General features: G+C 31.0%; 1 protein-coding gene and 1 pseudogene across 21 annotated transcripts in view; both read right to left on the reverse strand.

The window, feature by feature from the left end:
- LOC145287959 (disks large homolog 1-like) overlaps window positions 1-23,506 on the reverse strand; it is a 909,452-nt gene that overhangs the window by 480,292 nt on the left and 405,654 nt on the right. The window lies entirely within an intron of this gene.
- LOC145288462 (U2 spliceosomal RNA) lies at window positions 3,225-3,351 on the reverse strand (annotated as a pseudogene).

Below are 23,506 nucleotides of genomic sequence, written 5' to 3' on the forward strand. Positions count from 1 at the left end.
CAAGTCAGAAAAATTATAAGTATTTACTTTTTTGGAGGAAAAAAAAAAGAAAAAAGAAATATATAATTGGTTTGGATATTTTAATATTTAATTTTTTAAATAATTGGTTTGGATATTTTAATATTTAATTTTTTAAATAATTGGTTTGGATATTTTAATATTTAATTTTTTAAATAATTGGTTTGGATATTTTAATATTTAATTTTTTAAATAATTGGTTTGGATATTTTAATATTTAATTTTTTAAATACTAGAACGCTTTCTACTCTAATAGTTTCATCTCTCTGACTGCTAGAGTTTGGAATTCCCTTTTGAAAATAAAGGGTCTTACACTGGAAGTTTCAGAAAAAAAAAAAAAAAGTGACTTTATTCATTCAATAAAAAATTATATAACGTTGTTCGGTTTTCAACAATTTTCAAATTAACCTTATGAATAATGTTTTCAAAGATATGATCAAGCTATTACAAATATCAGTTCACTTTTAAATAAACACAAACATTGAAACAAGTGTTTACTTCGTTTGATTAAACATGTTCAATAAATCATTATTCCATCAAGAATTGCCTGCTTTAGTTGGGGACCAACTGCAGTGAATTGAGAGGAAGCTTCATATGCCTCCTTGCAGTAACTTAACCCATAATACTTAGTAATCTATGTTGCACTGTAGAGAACCTGTTGATTTTATTAAATTTTTATATAATGGGTTGAATTAAAGTTTAAAAGTCAAATATCTTGGTTCTCTAAACAAAAACATTCATTTTGAACGTACACCTGTCTTATCAAAGAACCTAATGTTGATTTTATATGCCAAACCCTTTTGCTTGTGCAGTGATAAAACTTCTCGAATGCACTTGTGAGGTTAGGCTTTATAAGGGTGTTAAATTTGTTCAAAATCAGGCCGTTCCTTTTCTTTTTTAATTGGATTTTTCAATAATTGAGTACCGGTACTTATCTGAATCATCTAAGAACACTCTCAGACACAAAGTACATTTCTATGAAATTTAAAAAAAAAAATCGGCCCAGTCGTTTCGGAGTCCATAGAGAACTCTTTCTCACACACACACACACACACACACACACACACACACAAAGTGCCTTTTATACTTAAATAGAGATAAGCTGTGGTATCCCTTAGATCATCAACCACCAAAATATTCATGAGAGTAATCTTTGGCATAATGGTAAGAGTTTGGTAATGGGCCGGGATACTAGGATTTAATCTTCAGCAGACTTGAGAAAAAATATACATGATGCCTCCATTGCTAAACACTCAGTATTATAAGTAAAGAATCAAGGGCAAGTGGAGTAATCCTGGAGATGGAGTGGTGCTCTCCTGTACACCTCATTTAAGCAGCTAATGAAAACGGAGCCTCCGGGTTTCCCTTGACTATGGTCGGCTACTTAGAATACCCATTCAAGAATGGGTAAAATTAATTCCCCAGACAGAACAATGATGCACCAATTTTGTGTACCCACCCCCTTACAAAGATTAAAATCAAGATATAATGCATAATACTGCTAAACTTTAAGGCTAGAATCCTTACTCCTATTTTAATCCAACTATTATATGATTTTAATTTCTTGAAAATGTCAAACATTTAAAGCTTAAACATAAAGAGTCTTAAGTAATTGAAATTCAGGGAATTTTGCTTAACTAGTTTCTAATGACTAGGAATCAAATTCAAAGCAAATCTTATATATTTGAATTTTCATATGGAAGGTATTTCTCATATTATGCCCCCACCCTCTAAAAACCCTTTAACATACTCAAGAAAATCTGAAATGTAAGAAATAAATTATTTCTAATATCTACTGGTAAATTTCCAAAAATCAAATATCTGAATTTTTCCAAAGAGTTTTCATCTCTTCTTTGATCTCTTAGCATAAAACTAAATTAATTTGGTTTGATTTGGTTGTTTTGTTTTAAAATATATCAACCCTTTTCAGGTTATTTAATGCAAAATCCAGAAAAAAAAAAAAAAAAAAAATTTTATTGTTCAAATATTTATTCAGTGTGTTTGGTGTTGTTTTGTAGAGGAAAACTTGTTTTTTTGCATAACATGATTGAGTTTTGCAAAGGAAAAAAATAAAATCAAAGTCTTGAATATTTTTAGTTAGGAAATCAGTATCTGCAGACAGCTTAATTTGGTAGCATCAGTGTAAAACAAAATTAAACTACATATAGCACACGTTACTTCCTCTTACTCCTAGCAACTGTATTCAAGAATTCATAATTAGTTAATTAGTTTAAGAGTGTATCTTATACAAAGACAGATATAAACATTTACACATGCCTAACTTTAGACAGAGATAGTTTAGGATTTGAACTTTGCATAGCCAATTCCATAAGCTATGACAGCATTCATTAGACTATCATCCACCAAGATATTAATGATCTTAATTTTTATCAATATACACTAAAGTATATAATATTTGGATTCTAAGGACTGCTGTTCTCATCTTAAGTGTTATTTTCACGTTTCGCTCAATGCAACCTCTGGCCGTCTTCAGGTGTATCTTGTTGAACTCTGGAATCTGCACAGAATTTCAAACAGAACCCATTATTTAAACCAAAGGGGTAGCATGCTCTCATTCCATGTGCCATGGCTAAAATTTTTAATTTACATTTGTATTTTTAACGTAGCTTTGAACCTTCAACTTCCAAAAGAGTCATTTTACAACTGAATTTTTAGCAAGTAATTCAACCACTATGCCACGGGTCGTTAAGCCTATTTTCTAGATGTACAATTTTACTACTTATTATATATATGTACAAGATACAACGGGAGAAGGTTGTAGGTTACATCGACCGAAACACTGAAAACACTCAAAATGAGAACAGTTGTTCAAAATATCCAAATAAGATTAATGATAATCCTTATTTCATAAATTCAAAAACGTAATACAAGAAAGTAGTTCAATAATATGAACACTGCTAATGACAATCAATGAAACAAGGCTGATAGCCATTAGTCGCGTGCTCTCGTGTAATGAATGAATGCGTGAATGTAGGATTGACATGAAATTCTTAAAGATAAACGAAAAATTGGCTTAAATGACTTAAATAAAAAGTAAATGACTTAGAATGACCTTAATGAACTTAAGGATGAATTGAATGACCTTAAGAATGACTTGAATGCTTAAAAAATAACTGGAATCCTTCAAAAACAACTTAAATGATCTGGAGAATGACTTGAATTGCTTTGAGACTGACTGGTTGTAAAGTGGGTGATCATTTTACATTAAAATAATACAGAAAAGTGATCCGCCACTTTATATCACAATAAGTACCGCATGTAGTAAGAAAAGATACTACACTTTGATCTTGACCAAAAGGCCAAGAAAAGGGTATTTATTTGCTCCCCCACCGAGCAAATTAGGCACAAGGCCGATTTTTGATGTGAGGAGCGAAGGAGAAATGGGGACCAACTCCCCGGGGAGTAGGGGAGCTGGATAGTGACAATTGGTATGAAGGGTTGTCCCTACATTTACCAAGGTCTTATACATGGGGTTGCCCCCACATATGGTCTTTGCTTGCAGTATCTGCCGGAACAGATACTACACTTTGATTTTGGCCAAAAGGCCAAGAAAAGCTTAAAAAGCTAAGAACAGCATGTATTAACAACAGACCTTTGACCTTAACCAAAAAGGCCAAGCACAAAAGTGTTACGGACAGACCGTCTGACAGACGCGACTAAAAAAAGATGCAAATTTCAGAGCGAGATTTATATCAATTTTGAAAGTGATATTAAAGTTTGATTCCTTTGGCTGCAGGAAATCAAGTGAACTTTTGATGATTCATTAAGACTTAACGTCAAATCAGGCAAACGCGCAACTTCCAGTGAAGAAGACGGAATCGAGCGCAATCGTTACTTCGCTAACCAATAGAGAAAGCATAATTAAGCAATGCCTTCACTGCAGAAATGCTTCACTATCGATCGAACAATCTTCGTAAATGATTAAACGTTCGATATGCCTGTTCATGAAGGCAAATATTTGACTGGTCATTTGGTTTTATTGCATCTCTCAACACTTTAATGCTGAATCGGGTGCTTTTTTCTAAAGGATAATTATGCTTCAAGCTTTTAATATTTTAAAATATTTAATAGATGTTTTATACAAACTAGCAGGGCTGCCCGGCATTACTTAGGACAAAAATTTAACAATTTCTATCTATTTCCCCATCCCCTATTACTTCTTTACACAGCCCATTACTGTCTCTGGACACACACACACAAAAAAATAAAAATAAAAAATATCAGAGCTATTTTCCTTTACAAGAGAACGTTAAACAATCCATGTCAATCTTGATAATAATGATATAAAATAGCCACTTGATCCCCAAATAAGAAATTTTAGTATTTTTTTTTTTAATTGGCATAACTCCAGATGTATAATATATAACTCTGTGGTTGTTTGTTATGTATTTAAGTTTTACTTGGACAAAAAATTAAAAAAAATAAATATATACATATATACATCTTTATGCATCACGGCAAATTAATAAACCTAAAAAATATTATGCATAACTTATCAATTTTTAATAAACACAAGATTGAAAGCTTTCATACAACATTGCTATATCACTAAAGGTCATCAAGTACAACTTTTATAACGACATAATAAAATTTTGTGCTCCACTGAAAAAGTCTGGTCCTCAGATTGAAGAATTGAAAAAAAAAAAAAAAAAAAAAATTTTTTTTTTAATTAAAACGTTAATATCAATTGTAGTTTGCTTAAAGCATTGTACACAATGTGAAAGGGCTGCATTTGAGAACTATGACAATGCAGTTTATGGAAATAGTTTATGTAGTAAAAAATAATGGCAATATTGAAGGAGTTTTATTAATTTTCAATTAGTACGTGTACAAGATGGTATACGTATGAATTTCCAAAAAATTTTTGAGAATACATCTTTGTCAGCAAAGAAAAAGAAACGTTAACAACTCATAGGCGAGGCTTACAAAAAACTGTAAGCCTCATCTATGGGACGTTTACATTTCCTTTTCTTCCCTGACGAAGTAATATATTCTGGAAAAATTTTGGGAATCTACATATATACCATCTTGTACATGCAGTAAATAAATATGTACAGTTGAAAATTATTGAAATTCCTTCCATATTGTCATCATTCTTTACTACATAGACTGTCCCACAAACTGCATTGACAGTCCTCAAACATACATCAAAATAAATTATTAGAATTTTTATGCTAGATTTTTTACCCCATTAAAAACGGGGGAAAGATAGATTTTCCCATTGGATTTTTAACATCGTTTTTCCCCTTTTTTTCCATTTCTTGCTTTCTCAATCCCTTTTTGGATGCAAATATGATACAATTCATATTGTTTGTTTCCTGTGATGCATTCACCTGCAAAATTTATTGTATATTTTGCAAACCTCTTCCCTCTGATGAAAAGAATTGCATTCTTCAAAACTCCATGGAATAAGGTTTTTCTTGTTTTATTTGTACTCCTTGTTGAAAAATTAAAATTTTGTGTACCTTCCTTATAGGTTTATAAATATTTTTGAAAATTTGAATAAATTTTCAATATCAATATATTTATTAAATATATATATATATATATATATATATATATATATATATATATATATATATCCCTAAAACATGAGTGATGGGTAAAAATTTAAAACTAAGATTTTCAAATAGAAAAATTCATAAGAAATTCCTTGGGTTTTGCTAACCAAAAACTTCAAAATCAAAATGTCTTTTGTTGCATCATTCAAACTATTGTTCTCATGTTGTATTTTATTTTAACCAAGTTTCAGTCAATGTAAGCTCTGGCCTCCTTCAGATACATCTGGTTGAATTTGAAAACCTGTCTGTAAATATCCATTGTACAACAGATAACTAAATTACAATAAATTCTGTGTTGTCGTTCTTGCCTAGTGTTCGAATCACTAAAGGTTGAGTGAGCAATATCCATGAACCAAGACCATGTGTCATTTAATATTGTGACGTAACATCCGATACCTTTATCTTTTTTTCTTTAATTTTGTGTTAGGAGCAGTGCAGAGAAATGGTTCCTATCACAGAGTTGACGATTCTAACCAGGGGACAATTACCCTTGAAATTAGCCTCTCCCAGTCTGTAACAATCCTGTTCAAAACTCCATCCAGATTACTGTGTTGGTTAATACACACCTGAAAGTTAGAGGTTACATCGGCTGAAATAGTGGTCGCCCGAGTAATCTCAAGCCTCATCTTAAAAATTGCAAAATGTGTTCTGTTGTATTTGAAAAAAAAAGCAATAGATTGAAAGAACTTAATTTGAAAAATATATATATCAGGTCTCTACGGACAAATTTATCTTTAGTTGACCTTTGACAACTAAACATTTTCATTTACTAGCCAAATAGAAAAGTTATTAGCCAAACCCATGTGATTTTTGGAATATGACATCTTCGTTCTGTAACGAGTACGTACATTAAAGAATTTTCTGCTTTTTTTTTTTTTTTTTAAAATAAGTGTAATTCTAAATATGCACTGAATTTTATGTTGAGATTTAAACGTGTAAACATTCAAATTTTTTCAGATGTTTTTTTTTAAGCAGCCATCGTTAAAAAGAGTATATTGTTCTATTAAACTTTATTGTTTAAATTTGACTTTGCTCGTTTTATTGAGAAAAAAAAAAGTTGAAAATATATTTTTCACTCCTTAATGAGCTTTGGAAGATTGTCGGTGAAAGAAATACAATCATTAAAATATAAGCGTTTCATTATTTCTAGTCGCCATTTTGAAAAATCACAAATGCGACTATTTCACTCGCAATGTAGAGCCATAAATATATATATATATATATATATATATATATACACATACACACACACATACTTTTGGATCACCTTGTATGTAACTCCCTATTCTAAAATAACTATAATTTATTCAAATGCTGCAATATGTTTCTCAATTTTTGTGTGTATGTTACTTAATATGTGGTAATTAAATCTATGTTTTTGTTTTCTTTTCAGATCTGTTATATGAATTTGGTTTTAAATCTTGAAGAGAGAATGCGTGAAGTTATTAGTTCCATCCTGCAAGAGTTTCTTGTGAAATCAATTGATGCGGTTTATGGTCGACTTGAAAAGCTGATGGGGAATGGTAGTGCCCATATTGACTTTTAAATAAAAGTTCTTGTAATATAACTGTCCTTTATACTATACATAAAATCTTTTCTTCTCATATTCATTAATTGGAGAAATAATACTTCAAAAATATATTATAGTTATTTTAGAATAAGGAGTTGCTTTCGGATCACCCTGTATATATAACAAAAATCATCAATATAGCAGACAATATCCATTCTGTGCAATATAAGTAAAATTCTATAAATAGAGAGGCACTCTCCGCTGACATTCAAAATTCAGTTTAAAACTTTTCAGATTTAATCGATTTAAGTAACAAAGAGTTTGAAAGTCTAAAGCCAGAATAAGAAACGAAAAACAATTTGCACGGAAATGAAAGGATAACGGCACCAGAAAGAACAAGAGGAATTAGTGGCACTTAAAAAGAAAAGACGAGAAAATCTTATAAAAACTGACTTAATCTTAACATTGCAACTCTCAGACACAGTTGATTGAAATTGACAGCCAAAGCAGGCTCAAGTGATCACAGTATGTAGGTAAAAGTTTAAAAATGGCAGCTTAATCCATCTAGAGAGACAAGATGAGATGTGAGGGATACAAATCTAGAACATGGGTCATCGGGTTAGTGGACAGCGACCATCTTAGATAAAATTACATTCGGATATACTATTTTTTAAAATTTTTTTTTTATTTGATTATTTGGAAAGAAGAATCTCACCACTTCTCATTCTTACCATAAAAGGACAGTTCCTTTTTACTGTAAAGAAATAGATTTAAATCTCCTTACAGAATGTTTTTGTAAAATATGAAGTGTAATGCAGCTATATATTTAAAAACGGAGAATGCTTTATAGATTAGCTTACTATAATCATTTCTAGTACAAATAGATTCAATAATACATCAAGACAATGTCATGTTCGTACGCATGTTATCACCTTTCATCTTTATTTTTTAAAAGTAAAAATATAAAGGGCTAGTCCATAACCCCTAGTCCAAAAAAAAAAAAAAAAAAAAAACATAGAAAAATTTTTATGAATTATATAACCTTTATTTAATCTATGGAGGTAGCTAGCACTTGTTTTGTCAACCATGACCAAATAAAATTCCTGACTAATTCATAATTCAAGTATTATCCATACTGAGAGCAAGCTAACATTGTGGATTAAATAAAGGCTATATACTTCATAAAGATTTGTCTATATTTTTTTATGGGAGGAAGGTTATAGACTAGCAATTTATTTTTTGGGGGTTCCATCCAAAATTCAATACAGATTCCTTAATTTCGACAAACATTACTGCATTTGCCAAGACATATTTGAAGAAGGTTGTAAATTACATTGGCTAAAACAAGAAAATAGAATCCAAAATGAGAGCTAAAGTCTGAATAATCTAAATACAAATTATCAAACCTCATCTCAAAAAATTCTGAAATATAATTTGTATATTGTTAATCTATATGATTCTTGCTGGTCTTTGACGATCAGTCAATTCCATCTTTTAAAAAACAGGATGACAGGTGAATTTATATATATATGCATATGGACATGACTCAGAGGCTAAAAGCTAAGGGTGGAGAGTTGTATGTCTTGGTTTCGATTCTAGCTGATGGCACCAAAGTAATATATATATATATATATATATATATATATATATATATATATATATATTACGTATGGGCGTGGCTTAGAGGCTAAGGAATAAACATGAGTTGTATGTTTTGGTTTCGATTCTAGTTGATGGCACCAAAGCAATATATATATATATATATATATTTTAATTTTGAGTTCACTACTATATATTAGGTTTAATATAATAATCGATAGAGAATTGTCTATGATAATAAATAGGCAATCTGCATGAATTACACTATCTTATTTAAGTCTATTTTATGATCAGGCAATGCCAGGCGGCCTGCTAATAATAATTAAAATTATTTCAACATGTTTTCACTCCACAAAGTTGCCCGGCAGCGAAATATGAGATCCAAAGTTGTCTGATCCGCAACAGCTTTATTGAAATGATTGGGCTATGATCAGATGGATGAAGAGAATAAGATCCTATCAATGGTGATTTATCAGAAACTTAGTATTGGTTAGATTATCTATGCCTCAGGTGCTTCGGCCGTGTATAGCATGCTACCTCTCGGATTAACTCCATAATGCATTTAGATATCGTAGACATTAGATAGATTGGTAAACTGAGAGATAATCTGGTTTGACTGCATGAGAAGCAATTTATTTGCATCCACCGTGGATGATGCTGTTAAATCTCTGGACTGGATGGACAGCAGACATTACATGTTTCCGGGTGTTGCTTACTCAAGAATCCGAAACATTTGCGGCACCCTAAATACTGAAACTGGATTAAGAGAAGCAAAAGAATATAACTATTGTTGACAAATTCCACCCACATAGGGTAAAATATAACATCCACAGAAAATACAGGTTGCAAAAATTAGACGATAGCTGTATATTCTACTAGCAGGCCTACCCAGCATTGTTCAAGGCAAAAGTGTAATATAACTTCCACCTTTCTCTTTTCTACTCCCATCTCCTCCTATTTGCCCAGACCATTTCTCTTGCATGATGGTTCACTTACTGGGTCTCCATCCTGGGCGCCTGTTAACCTAGTCTCTAACAGACTCTTAGCGGATCTGGTGCCACTATGCATCACAGATAATTCCACCAACTAATATTCTCGATGTACTGATTATTTCGGTCACACGTCCCTGTCTGTACTTTGTGGTACATCATCGATGTGAAGCTTTTACCCACACTCGGTCACCCATTTTGAAGACGGTCTGCTGTTGAGTGCCGGCGGTGGCGTTCCATTGATTCCGACAACTGTAAGCGGTACCAGTAGACGATAATTACACAACAGAGTAGGAAGAAATTATTTAATAATTTATGATTTCTTATCCTATTTTGGTGGAATTAATTTTAAAATAGGCAAAATCTTTTTGCCAATCATTTATGAAATTCACAATAAAGGTTGATATTTGTTAATTTGAAACATACATATAATTTAAGAAACTTGCATTTGTTTAATATCTCTCTCTCTCTCTCTCTATATATATATATATATATATAGCTTTAAAGAAAATGGTTGCAAAACCTGAGGAGCCCCTTTCGCCAACAAACTCATCAGGAGTTAATCATTGGACTGTGTAAAAAAAATATAAAGTCTTTGCTATTAAGTGATATTTTTATATTTTTGCACAGGCCAACGATTAACTCTTGATGAGTTTGTTAGCGAAAGGGGCCCCTCAGGTTTTGCGACCATTTTCTTTAAAGCTATAGCTTTAAAGAAAATGATCGCAAAATATATATATAAACATGAGTTTTCTCAGTGTACTTTTATGTTAAAGAAATCTTATACATGTTTCTGGAGAAAAATTCAGAGATTTCTTTCTGAAACTAACAAAAATCACAATACATTATAATACTAATATGTAATTTTATTTATAGCTCAATTGTAATTTATTAAATAACTATTTAAAAGTTTAAATTTAGAGCTTCATTTTGCTTTGGAAACTAATTCTCATAATAATCGATCCAAGCTATATAAAATAATAATTATTATCGCACACACATACAAAAGAATACACAGTATTGCTCACCAAAGAAGGAATCGCAGTTATGTATGATCCATTATAAACAACAGAGTTAAGAGAAATCCAGTAAAATTCCAATAAGCCTCAGATGAGCGTTTTCTGTTTGAATGGTCATTAAATAATCCAATAAGCTTTCGTAAGATCAAGAGAATCAATTAAGTCAAACAGAATGACAATTCTTACGAAGGCATACAAAACGTTTATATGTATGAAAAAAAAAGAAAAAAAGAAAAAGGAAAAAAAGAAAAAAAAAGAAAAAAAGAAAAGAAAAAGAAAAGAAAAAGAAAAAAAAAAGAAAAAAAAGAAAAAAAGAAAAAAAAAGAAAAAGGAATATCCTATTTTAGGTTCCAGAATTTTTTAGCTGAGCATTGATAGTTTGGATTATTCAGACTACTGCTCTCATCTTAGATGTTATTCTAATAATTTTCATTCAAAATAACTTTAATCATGATAGATTACAACAGAAAGAAAATTAAAATAAATTATATATATATTTTTGAAAACCACAAAACAAAATTAAAGAGTCACTCTTTTTCTATATACTCAAAGACATTAAAAAACATTAAAAGAGAGCGAGGGGATACAAAAAATATATAGATAGCTAAGAGAAAGATGGTTGGATTGTTTAGTTAATTATAAAGTGTAGCGAATTAGAAAAAATTAAAACAGAATTTTAAAAACTAAATTCCAGAACTAAAGCATATTTCACTATATAAGTAAATTAAGAAAAAAAAGCCAAACAAATGTTGACTAACTCACATTTAGTGTAACAATATATTGAATTTGATTATTTCTGAAACGCCATTGTAACTTTTATTAATCAATAAAAGAAAGGAATTCCTCAATTTTTGACTAATTATTGATTTTTCTTTTTTTTTTTTTTTTTTAGTAAGATATGGATTTAACCTGAATGAAAGAATGCCATCATTTCCCTTTGGAAATTTATAACTTGCTAGTATTTTTTTTTTTAAAGAAACCTCCTGAGTGCAGCAAAATGATAATTAATATCTGTAACATGTCCATGACAGCTATATAAAAAAAAAATAAAAATAAAAAAAACATTTGGTTGAACGTCGATTTTACATGCTGGAATGTGTTGGATAACTTAGAAAAATGGCTTCTAAACTGACCTATTTATGACTGTACATCTTTAACTCTTTCAAATCCATCCTTACTAATTCCTTCCATGTTTTCTTTGGCCTTGCCTGCAAACTGACCTTGCTTACTTCAACATCTACACCCAACCCAAGAACACCTATCCATTCTTTTAATGCGACCAAACCAACAAAGTCTATTCTGCGCATATCTCTCTATGCTCTTCAGATTTAACCTTCCTCCGACATCACCAAATCCAAATCTGTCTTTAAGCCTCACATTACACATCTTTTTCATGTCAATTCTCTCCATGCAATGTATGTCTTCAAATATTTTTTAAAGTCCCCCCCCCAAAAAAAAAACACGCACGCGCGCGCACACACACTTTCTCAGGTGAATTGATTTCTTTCTTTCAATTTCTTTACGGTTTTATTTAAAAGATAAATATATTTGTAAAAAGAAAAAAAAAAAAAAAAAACCTACTAAAACGAGGTTTTGTATTTTCACAAAATTTTGGTTGATGCAATCTTTAATGGTCTTCAGTTGTATCTTGTCGAATCCTGGAATCTGCAGAGAATTTCAAATTTTCATAATTGTATTCTGAGCAATATTCAAAATATAACCATACATTAAGACTTATTACCTGATGAAACGAGAGCATGCAACATCGTGGATTAAACAAAGGAATGCTATTAGAAGTTTTGGGCAGATCCCCCCCGCCCCCGAGTTCAACAAGGTAAACCTGAAGAAGATCGAAAGTTACATTGGGCAAAACATTGTTAAAAATAACTCAACGTGAGAGCAATAGTCCAAATAATCCAAATTATCAATCTTTATCTAAAAAAAATTCAAAAACATGTAAATGTTTATTCATATGAACAAGTTTTAGTCTGGTTTACAAGACATTTATGAATGAAATGTTTAGTTAAAAGTTTTGTTTCAAATATTTTATGTAACGGAGTTGCAAAGCTATAGAAAACAAGCAAAGCCAGCTAATATGCACAGACAAGAATTTTGAGGAGGACCGGAACCAAAACGTCAGCACAGTGTTTGCAGATCTCTGCTGTGAGACCATCTCATGCAGCCTGATTATTCTTAGTTTCCTCACGGCTTCCTTGACTTCAATTGTCATATGCACATCGACTTATACACAAGTATATACGGTAACCAAATTTTTCCTAGGTAAAAATAGTAGAAAATGAACCTTCATTTTACTTTTGACATAACTTCATAACTGTCGTGCTCTCTCCTTCCTACTTTTTCCTTAAGTCCTCGCATTCCATCAGTGAGAAAGAATTGCTGTTTTCTAGGTTTTGAGCAGGTACGAGCATGTATTCTCAGTCTTTCTCCAAACATTGTGTTTTAATGAGACTGAATATAATAATGGACGAAGTATACTGGTTTCAATTTTAAATGGAATTTGTCCCAACAGCAAAGATATCTTCTTTTTTTTTTTTTTTCACGTTCTTTTCCTCCTTCGTGGTATGGGTTCGAGCAACGCCGGGCACCCAGGCTAGTCATTTTGTAAGATACAAACAACCTTATGAGTTTGCTTGGTAAATCTAACCTTCCACGTTAATCTACAAATCTGTTAAGCTTGTCATGTATACTTATAGTCGAAATGAAATTTTATATTATAAATATATAAATTTTAAGAAATAAATGGTTTAATATTTATTATTATACCATTTCTTTTTGTTTGTATCTAAATTCTTTTAAAATAAAAATATTCATTTAGAATACTCTGCTTGGAATCTACAACAATTCCGATCATTCTTTTGACTAAATTTATTGGATTTTTCTTGCATCTTTTGAACTTCTTTTGTCTGATTTCTGTGAAATGTATTGTTTCGGTTTTACGCTTGAACTTCTGCAATTGATTATTCTGACAAGTACAGTCTGCTTTTCAGCATAAACAAGCATTCTAACATGTTTCCAGGAAGAAATATCTCCAGTTTATTGGAATTTTTTCGTAGAATATTGGCAGGCTGTACAAGTATGCCTCGAGCGATGCAAGCATAGTTTCTAACCTGTGGTAGAATTAGTTTGCTTGGTTGATAAATTAAATCTTTGAAGGATAGGTATACTTCTTTTTTTCACTCAAATTACAATTATATCTCTTCATTTCGGAAATTAATATTATACAATATTATTGTATTTTAAAATATTATAGAATATATATTAACAGAGGTACTCGGCATTGCCCAGGTGCGGAGAGGTTTTATTGCAAGGTTATTGAGCAAAAAAATGTTTAAAAAAAAAAAAAAAAAATGAACAAACCCCCTAAAAAAATGAAAATAGTAAGTACCTGTGCGAGCACAAAAAAAGCAATGTTCGAAATAAGGCTAGTTATTGTAAGGCATATGATGACTTTGCAAAAAAGTATGTGAAAAAATAACCCCTCCTTGTAAAAAAACGGCCCAGTTGAAGGTGAAAGAATGAATGTTTTTGGCCAGTTTTTGAATATTTGTCATCAGAGAGACGGAGCTTTCAAATGATACCAATTTTGTGTAAAAGTCGATGTGCATTTTAAGACCAAAAATTGTGTCATTTTAGGTATTACCTGTGTATAAGTGGACTGTAGATTCTAGACAAGTTAAATGGTTCGTCTCATGGCTTTCTTGCACAGATAATTTTATTTGTTGGTGTTTTTCTTTTTTGTAAAATACATTATAAATCGTTTCTCAGCATCTGCAAGCAATAATACATGCATTTATGCAAGTGTGGGCTATTCGATTTTCATATATAGAACCAACCCGTTGTACACTTACATGCAACAAACGCATATGTTGCTAATCAGACATTCTGAAGATTCCAGGCGCAATTACTGTTTTTAGATATAATTTATGTCACGTACAATAATGTAAATGCATACATTGCGTAAGTCGTAATATACTGTAATAATGTGAACATATGTGTTAAGTGCCATTAAATGGTTTCATTAAATAGTTCTCAGTAAATTGTTAAAACTTGTTGAACTTAGGGGAGAACGACACATCAAACACTACATTTCCTAGCCTACTAAAAAAAAAAAAAAAACATCACCGAATACATCATATCGAACTTAGGCCTATAGCCAGGTTTAGAGAGTGAACATTGCGAGAGCTATTACAATTATTAAGCCTCTCACTGAAAAACCGTACATGTTGGCAAACACACTGCAGTAGGGTTAGGAAGGAGTGCGATTAATTACTAGGATCACCGGTATATACAGAGTACACAAACAAAATGGCATTTTTTGTTATGATACTGCGCCGAGTCGCTCTTTAACATTTTCCAAAACACTACCTATGTATAAGTCTACCCCCAAAAATAACTTTAAAATCATCTCCCATAAATTGGACTTATACACAAGTACATATGGTATAACTTTTTTTTTTCAACTGATTTACTCATGTACTCATTTACATTTAAATAAAGGCATTTTGATGAGATTAAACGTTGATTAAGTTGACCAGCATTACAGAACGTGATTGTCAATGTAACATTCTGATCAAAAAATCAAATCGATTTGAGGCAAAGTCAGAATGAGCAACAGCCAAAACGACAATTTTTGTGAAACCCGTTTTATTTTTATACGGTTGATTTCTCATTTTATCGCTTAGGATAAATTAAAGAGTTTCATTGAAAAATCAAATGTTTGAAAAAAATACAATTTGATATTTTAAAATAATTTTTAAAATAATTTTTTTGTAAAACATAAAATTTAGTGATGTTGTAAATAAAAATGTACGAAAAAATACCAACCGCGTCGATGCCTAAAAATACCAACCGCGTCGATGCCTAAAAATACCAACCGCGTCGATGCCTAAAAATACCAACCGCGTCGATGCCTAAAAATACCAACCGCGTCGATGCCTAGAAATACCAACCGCGTCGATGCCTAGAAATACCAACCGCGTCGATGCCTAGAAATACCAACCGCGTCGATGCCTAGAAATACCAACCGCGTCGATGCCTAGAAATACCAACCGCGTCGATGCCTAGAAATACCAACCGCGTCGATGCCTAGAAATACCAACCGCGTCGATGCCTAGAAATACCAACCGCGTCGATGCCTAGAAATACCAACCGCGTCGATGCCTAGAAATACCAACCGCGTCGATGCCTAGAAATACCAACCGCGTAGATGCCTAGAAATACCAACCGCGTAGATGCCTAGAAATACCAACCGCGTAGATGCCTAGAAATACCAACCGCGTAGATGCCTAGAAATACCAACCGCGTAGATGCCTAAAAATACCAACTTTGTATAAGTTTAGATATACATACCGACATGTCCTTTATATAATAGATTTAAGAGTTTTATTTTTAAAAATTAGATATTTAAAATACTTTCTAATACAATAAGATTTTTTTCAAAAGTATTTTTAAAAATATTTCTGTAAAACGATATTTAGCAACGTTGTAAACAAAACTATGTATTTAATTTTTTTAAAATAAAATCTTTAACTTTTGAAAAACATAATAAAAACCCCATAATTTATTATAAAAATACCTGTTCACACTAAAACACTTATCACAATATTCTGTGGATCTATATTAAAAAACCTTGTTAAACTTTGTGACATATTTCCTTTCTATGGAGGTCAGGTGCGAACAAACACCCCATAATTTTATTATACCATATTTCTTCAAACTGAAACATAATTATCAAAGTATACTTACGCAGATACATATGAAAAGTCTTTATTAAAGTTTGTGCCTATTTCCATTCTATGGAGGCCAGGCGCGAACGCAGATCCCACAATTTTATTATACCATCCCTATTTAAGTTAAAACATACTTATCAAAGTATTCTTATGTACATCTATATCAAAAACACTTGTAAGCGTTTTTGTTTGAATTTTTAAATTTTTTATTTCCATATTTGTGGACCAGGCGCGAACGCAGACCCCACAATTTTAATGAACCACTGTTCTGCCAGATCAAACATACCCATTCCTGTGTCTCGATACATCTTCTATCATTATATGCAATCAGTTTTTTTTTAAATAGTCAGCCATATAGGAGCCTATTCGTGACCAGACACACACACAGCTTTATATTATAGATAAAAAACGTGTGGCTAATAAAATATGCTTGTAAATGTAGTTTTTATGCTACGAGTAAACCTTTTTGTAAGCGACAGTTAAAAAGGGCATAAATAATCGGCTTATGATTCAACAAGCTGATCAGCATAAGAGAAAGTGAACCTTCATTGCAAAGGTAACATTTTGGTCCTATACAACTGATCAATACCAAACTAGAATATCCACTTCTCACTGGGCGATCGTTTCACTGCATTATTCATCACGAAACTCTGTAAATCCATCCAGCAGTTCAGACATGCCATTGAGACTGTTACACATGTTGTGAATTTGATCATGAGCAAAAAGACTTGAACGCAGACACTTCAGACATAAGCTGTAAAATATGGAGTGGAAATTTTCAGATGTACTGCATCAACATTCACTAGCAGAGTCTTGGAAAAATTTGGAAACGAGAAAGTAATCTGCAACAAGTTTTTTTTTTTTTTTTTTAAAGAATAAAAAGAAAAAAAGAAAAAAAGAAAAAAAAACAAAAGTTTGTCTATTCATTTTTTTTTGTGAAACTAAACTTTCGTTTCATCTAAATAGAAATTATGTGTGCAAATTTTTTTAAGTAAGGATTGATTATTCATTTTGATTCTTTAGACTACTGTTCTCATCTTGAGTATTTTGATAATCTTTCGGGCAACGTAACCTCCAACCTTCTCCAGGTGTATCTTGTCGAACTCTGGAATCCGTAGGAAATTTTAGATGGAACCCTTCACTTAATCTGTGGGGGGTTGCATACTCTCGTTCCATCAGGTATATAAATAATTCTCAATTGCATTTTGAATGTTGCTTGCACTGAGGATTCAACCATCAACCTCCAGAAGAGTGTAAATTTACAACTGAATTTTACCAAGTACTTTATCCACTATGCCACGGGTCCTTGCATTGTAAAAATAACACTCAAGATAAGAACAGTTGTTTGAAGAATCCAACTAATACAAAGAAAAACAAGTTCCCAACTTGGCTACAAGTTTTATAATTAAATTCACTATGAAAAGTAATTATTTTGTTTACAAGCAATCTTAATATTTTACCTAACTGCTAATTTTGTTCCCTTACCTACATGCTGTATAAACTCTCATGGTGTTAGATGCAAAAAAAAAAAAAAAAAAAAAAAATAGATATTTTGTGACAAACTTTCGCAGATCTTTAATAAAATATATTGTCCATATTATTTAATATAATAAATAAAACCAACTGCATGTCTGTGTGAAAATATTTAACTAATAAACTACTAACCACATTACCATGATGATCACATCATATAACACTGAAATTAACAAGAAAAAGTAATTATACACCATGGATGGTTTATAAGGAGTAAAATCTTTGTTTGGATGGATGAATAACGTATACAAATGTTGGCAAGTTAAAATGCAAAAAATGTTAATTTTAACTTGCATGTGCAAAATAATCATACTTATCTTATAACTTTCTTATCTATCTGTTAATTATCTTATAACTTTCTTATCTATCTGTCGGGTTAGTTCAAATAGTAGTGAACATGACTGAAGTACTAAATGTTTTGGTTTCGATTTTAGCTGACGGCACCCAAGTCATTTTATTTTTTAAACATTACACACACACATTATATATATATATATATATATACACAATAGAGAATTGGTTTCGTAATAATAAATATGAAATCGGCATGAATTAAAATATATTAACTGTATTTTACGACCGGCAACCCCCACTGTTAGTATAATAATAATAATATGGCTATTATTTACATTAATAGTTTTATTCATACAAACATCAAAATCCACAAAAATGTTTCGATCATAGCTTTAATAATCTGCAATCGTGGAATTTATAAAGTATGCTTCTTTTTATTTTATTTGTTTGTACTAACGCTTATTCTTTATAATGAATAATTTAAAATTACACACGATTGTAGAAAAATCAAACATATGATTAAGACTAAATCCTTATATACATATTATAGTGATGGGACGATTTCAATATTTCCCCCGATTCTAATAAAATTACCAATTCCATACTAAATTCCAGATTCTCGTTTTTTATAAATCTCTAAATATTTAACTAGAAATTGTTATTTTTTCCCCCGATTACCGTAAATAGTTACATTTGTGCATATGTGTCAGGGAGGGAGAGGGGGAGTAGATAGCTTTGTTGGCTGGTTGGTTGTTTGTTTTATGGCATATCAACCCTTTTCAGGTTATTTTATGCCAAATTCAGTGATTTTGAAGAAAAAATTTTTAATAGAATATATTTGGATTTTTTTTTTTCAAGTCGGGTTCTTTTTAACCCATAGTTGGGACCCTAACAGTTACTATCACTCTGGGTCAGAGTGGATCTGGGAGTAATGGCAAAAGGTGGCTCCACACTCCCCCAAAGCCCACAAGCTGGGGCCTCACCATTGGATATAGTTTAAGGTCCTATCCAGGACCAGCATTATTGGTAGTTTGAAATATATATTTATCCTTTTATTATTACTACCAGCAGTAGACGATTTTATTTTAAACAAAATCGAATAAAAAAAAAAAAGAAAAGAAAATGAAAGGAATCGTTTTTGGCATTGGAAAATAGGCACAAATTTTTCCGATTTTTCTGATTTCCAATTCGGATTCATTATCGCAACACTAATATATACATATAAAACAAAATTTAAGTAAAAAATCGACTCCATTATTAAGCTTCATGATCAGTTTTTATAATCGCGCATTCAAATATTTTGACAAAATCAAGACAATAAAAATTAAAAAATGATAGCATCATGTGTATTTTCATATACGTTACAATTGTTTGATGACCATTAGGACAATTTCAAACACTGTCATTTAAAAATATTTGAAAACAGCCTCTCTTCAGATGATGGAATACACTTATGAACACATTTCGAATCCCTATTTAAGAGATCAAGCAAGTGAACCTACATCCACCCCTCTCTAAGTTTTTTTTGTTGAATTATTTTCCGTTTGCCATGAAATTTATAAAATCGCCCTATTTTCGTATTTCTACATTTTAAATTATATTAGGTTGGTGCAAAAATGTTGCTTTTTAATGTTCAATTTTTGCACCAACCTAATATTTCGACCACTCATCTATCTTAATATTAAACTAATCCTCTATGTACGTTTTAGTTCAAGTAATTATTTTTCTTCTGTAAATTGTTTAATTGATTTATTTTCTAAATACTGAACTATACCCTCAAATTCTAGCTTAAATTTATATGTCCCAACTATATTCTCTTCAATCTACAAAAGTTTTGTATCATTTGTTTACATCAATGATCTTATAATTGATTTTACTTAATATTTCATTCCTTAAAAAGGAGTTGCAGATATAATGATTAATTATGGACAAGGAAAGATAGAGAGAACCACTTTGATATTATGATGGATACCAGACTCACGGGTAACTGACTTTGTAGGTCTGTACATACAAAAGGAGATAAAAAAGTAAGGGGCTGTACAGAGATGATGCATTCTTTTTAGTTAATTCAAGCGATCGAATTGGAGAAAAAACTAGAAAGAAAATGAAAATACTTTTTAATGAACTCAAATTGTAAAATAATGATTTTTTTTTTAGATGTAACTAAAGTTTAACGATAATACTTATGAACCGTATCACAAACCAAACCAAACACTATTTTATATAGATTAGAAATCGAATCATCCTAAGTATGAAAAAAATCTATCCCCAGTATATCAAAAAGACCATCCGGGTTATTTCAAAATGAGATTTTATTTGGTAAGAATATTATAATGAATCTTTAATTAGATTAGGATATCATGTGAAAATCAAATACATGGAGGTGAACAATAAAAATAGAACAAACTGCAAAATATCATACAACATGGCAATGAAAGAAATGCACAGAATAAAAATAGGTATGAAAATAATAAAAATAAAAGGAAATTAAAAATAATGAAGGTGATAATAATATTAAGAATATGAGAAATATACGCAAAAAAAAAACAAAAACAAAACAAATCTGGTTTAATTTGCCTTTTAGCAAACATATTCAAAATAATATCCCTAAAGAATTTTACAAAATAATTGATAGGACCCCCCCCCCCCGAGAATAGAGTAAAAGAATAAGAACAGTTAAACTTGTATTCTCAACCGCTGCCAATCTAGCCAACACTATGATAGGTTCTAATAATGGTAAAATAAACAAAATAATGGATAATAATATGATTGAATCGGGTGAACTAAATTTGTGGAGAAAATGTAATTGTAGAATACCTAACGAATGTCAACTGCTTAATTGATGAAATTGTGTACAAATGTGAAGTTAAGGTGGATAATAGTAATAGGGGTGGGGTCAGAATTGTTTTTAAGGACAGATTCAGAAACCATGTTGCATCATTTAAAATTGGACCTGAGAATGAACCAAATAGGGATGAGGATGATGATAGAAATGATGAGAGAACAAAAATAATTACTAAAAATTAAAAGAGGAACACAACTGCTTGGTGATTGGGTTAGGGAACTACGTAAAGATAAGAGTTTGAATTAAAATGGTCAATAGAAGATAAGGGTAGAAAGTATAAACCAAGTAAATCAAAAAGATGTTCAATCATTAAAATTCATAGATTCTTATTCTATAAACTCCTTGTTATATGGTAAAAAACTGAAGCAAAATAGTTGTGAGTTTATTCTTCTTCTGTTCCTTCTTGTGAGAAAGTGAATGAAGTTGCATTAAACTCCAAGGCAAACGTGTTTGTACACATCGCATATTTGTTAATATCAAATAAAATTATCGCTTCCTCCTTAAACAACCGATTGAGCAAAGTGCTGTGCACTTTTCCGAGTTCCAGATGACTGCTTAAATTGCGAGAAATAGTCAGCAATTGACAGAAGTCAAAGAAGTGGCCTTGAGGGTTTGTTGATTTTATGTCCATGGAAGAACAGTTCAATCGACTTAGCTTCCCGTTGGCCTTTGATAGCAGAACAACGTCGAATGACCTCGATTTAGAACGGATTAATAAGCAAACAGACAACACTTTAACGGAAAATGTTCAAAGCGAAATGTTGACAGTTTTATGCATCGATTTACTTTTGCAGAAACAGTTCATCATCTGAAATACTTATTTTTAATATTTCTGTAAAACATGATATTTAGCAACGTTGTAAACAAAACTATGTATTTAATTTGTTAATAAAATCTTTAACTTCTGAAAAACAGTGTAAATACGTTTTCTTTTTTATATATATTAAAAAAAAACGCATGAACAACAAAATATGTTTGTAAATTTAGTTTTTACGCCACGAGTAAACCTTTTTGTAAGTGACAGTTAAAAAGTTTATTTACTACATTATCTGTTTGCGTAAACATATTCGTAAACACATTTTCTCTTCAATGATTAATGAGATATCAGAGAATAGGTATCTTCTGACCAAAGAACAGGTCTCTTCTGACAAACTGATTTCCTCTTTAACAATTCTTGATAAGGTGCAGAAATGTATCTAATTAGATTGACCTTACCGTTTCTTCTCTGCGTCCTCTCTCTTACACAGGTTGTGTTGCTAACCTGTCTTTTTCATAGATACTATTATGAGCGGTTTTCTTCAGAATTGTCTGATCCATTCCCTGCTTCCTTTGTTCTAGCGCGTTTGATTTCTTTGTCTTGTGGTCTCTATCAATTCGTTATTTGATTCATCATCGTAATACATCTTCCTATTCCAGTAACTTTTTCCAAGAACTGCAAGCTTACTGAAACGTCTTCCTGCTGACTGCTTTGCTCCTACATATAGTCTTGGTCTTTTCAAGATTAAGATCAATAGACATTTCCTGTTTTTGAAATGATTTTCAGTCTTGCTATTTCTTACAAGTTTTAAAGTAATCACATATATATAAATATAAATTATAATATATATATTATATAATTTAAAGTAATGTATTTATGTTTACATACTTGGATTCAGTCCTTAAGTAATTAATCGATCATTATGAATTTTTGAAACAGCGGCTAGACATGAGCTATAGTTAGTTTAATTTAGTTCTATGTAAACGAGCTAAAAACAAAGTGGATGCTCTTCATAAAAATTCAGAGACTTTCGATTTTTTTGGAAATTTTAACAAATAATAAATATTTTCCAAATTTCAGCTTCTTTGAAATATTTTAAAAGGGATTTACAAGGCATAATATGGACAACCTTCGGTTTGAAAATTCAAATATTTCGGATTTAAAATAAAATATGTATAAAATATGTTTGTAAGCCAAATTACTATGCAATACTTTGTAAAAAACAATTTTATTTTATATATTTTTTTTCTTTTTTCCCCTCACTAGATGGAAGAAAAGTTAGTGCAGAGTCCGCATGTTTGTCGTCTGCAATGATATATTCGAATGCCATGTTAATTAAGCAAAATTTCTGAATTCCAATTTCTTCAAGACAGCTTAAGTCTAAAAGTTTAGACATTTTCTGGAATCAAAATCACAATGGATTTTGATCCAAATTCAAATAAAGATTTTAGGCATGAGGTTTAGTATCATTATGTCTTGATTTTAAAGGACATAAAAATGGTGCAAAACTGCTCTGTTCGAGGGTGGGGAGTAATTTGAGCTAAGACAGGTATTCTAGTTTTGAAAACTGTACCCACTTCTAAGTTAAAGATATAACAACACAGTTTTAG

This window comes from Euprymna scolopes, chromosome 11 (assembly GCF_053919585.1).
Source record: "Euprymna scolopes isolate OS-2025 chromosome 11, ASM5391958v1, whole genome shotgun sequence".
Classification (NCBI taxonomy): domain Eukaryota; kingdom Metazoa; phylum Mollusca; class Cephalopoda; order Sepiida; family Sepiolidae; genus Euprymna; species Euprymna scolopes.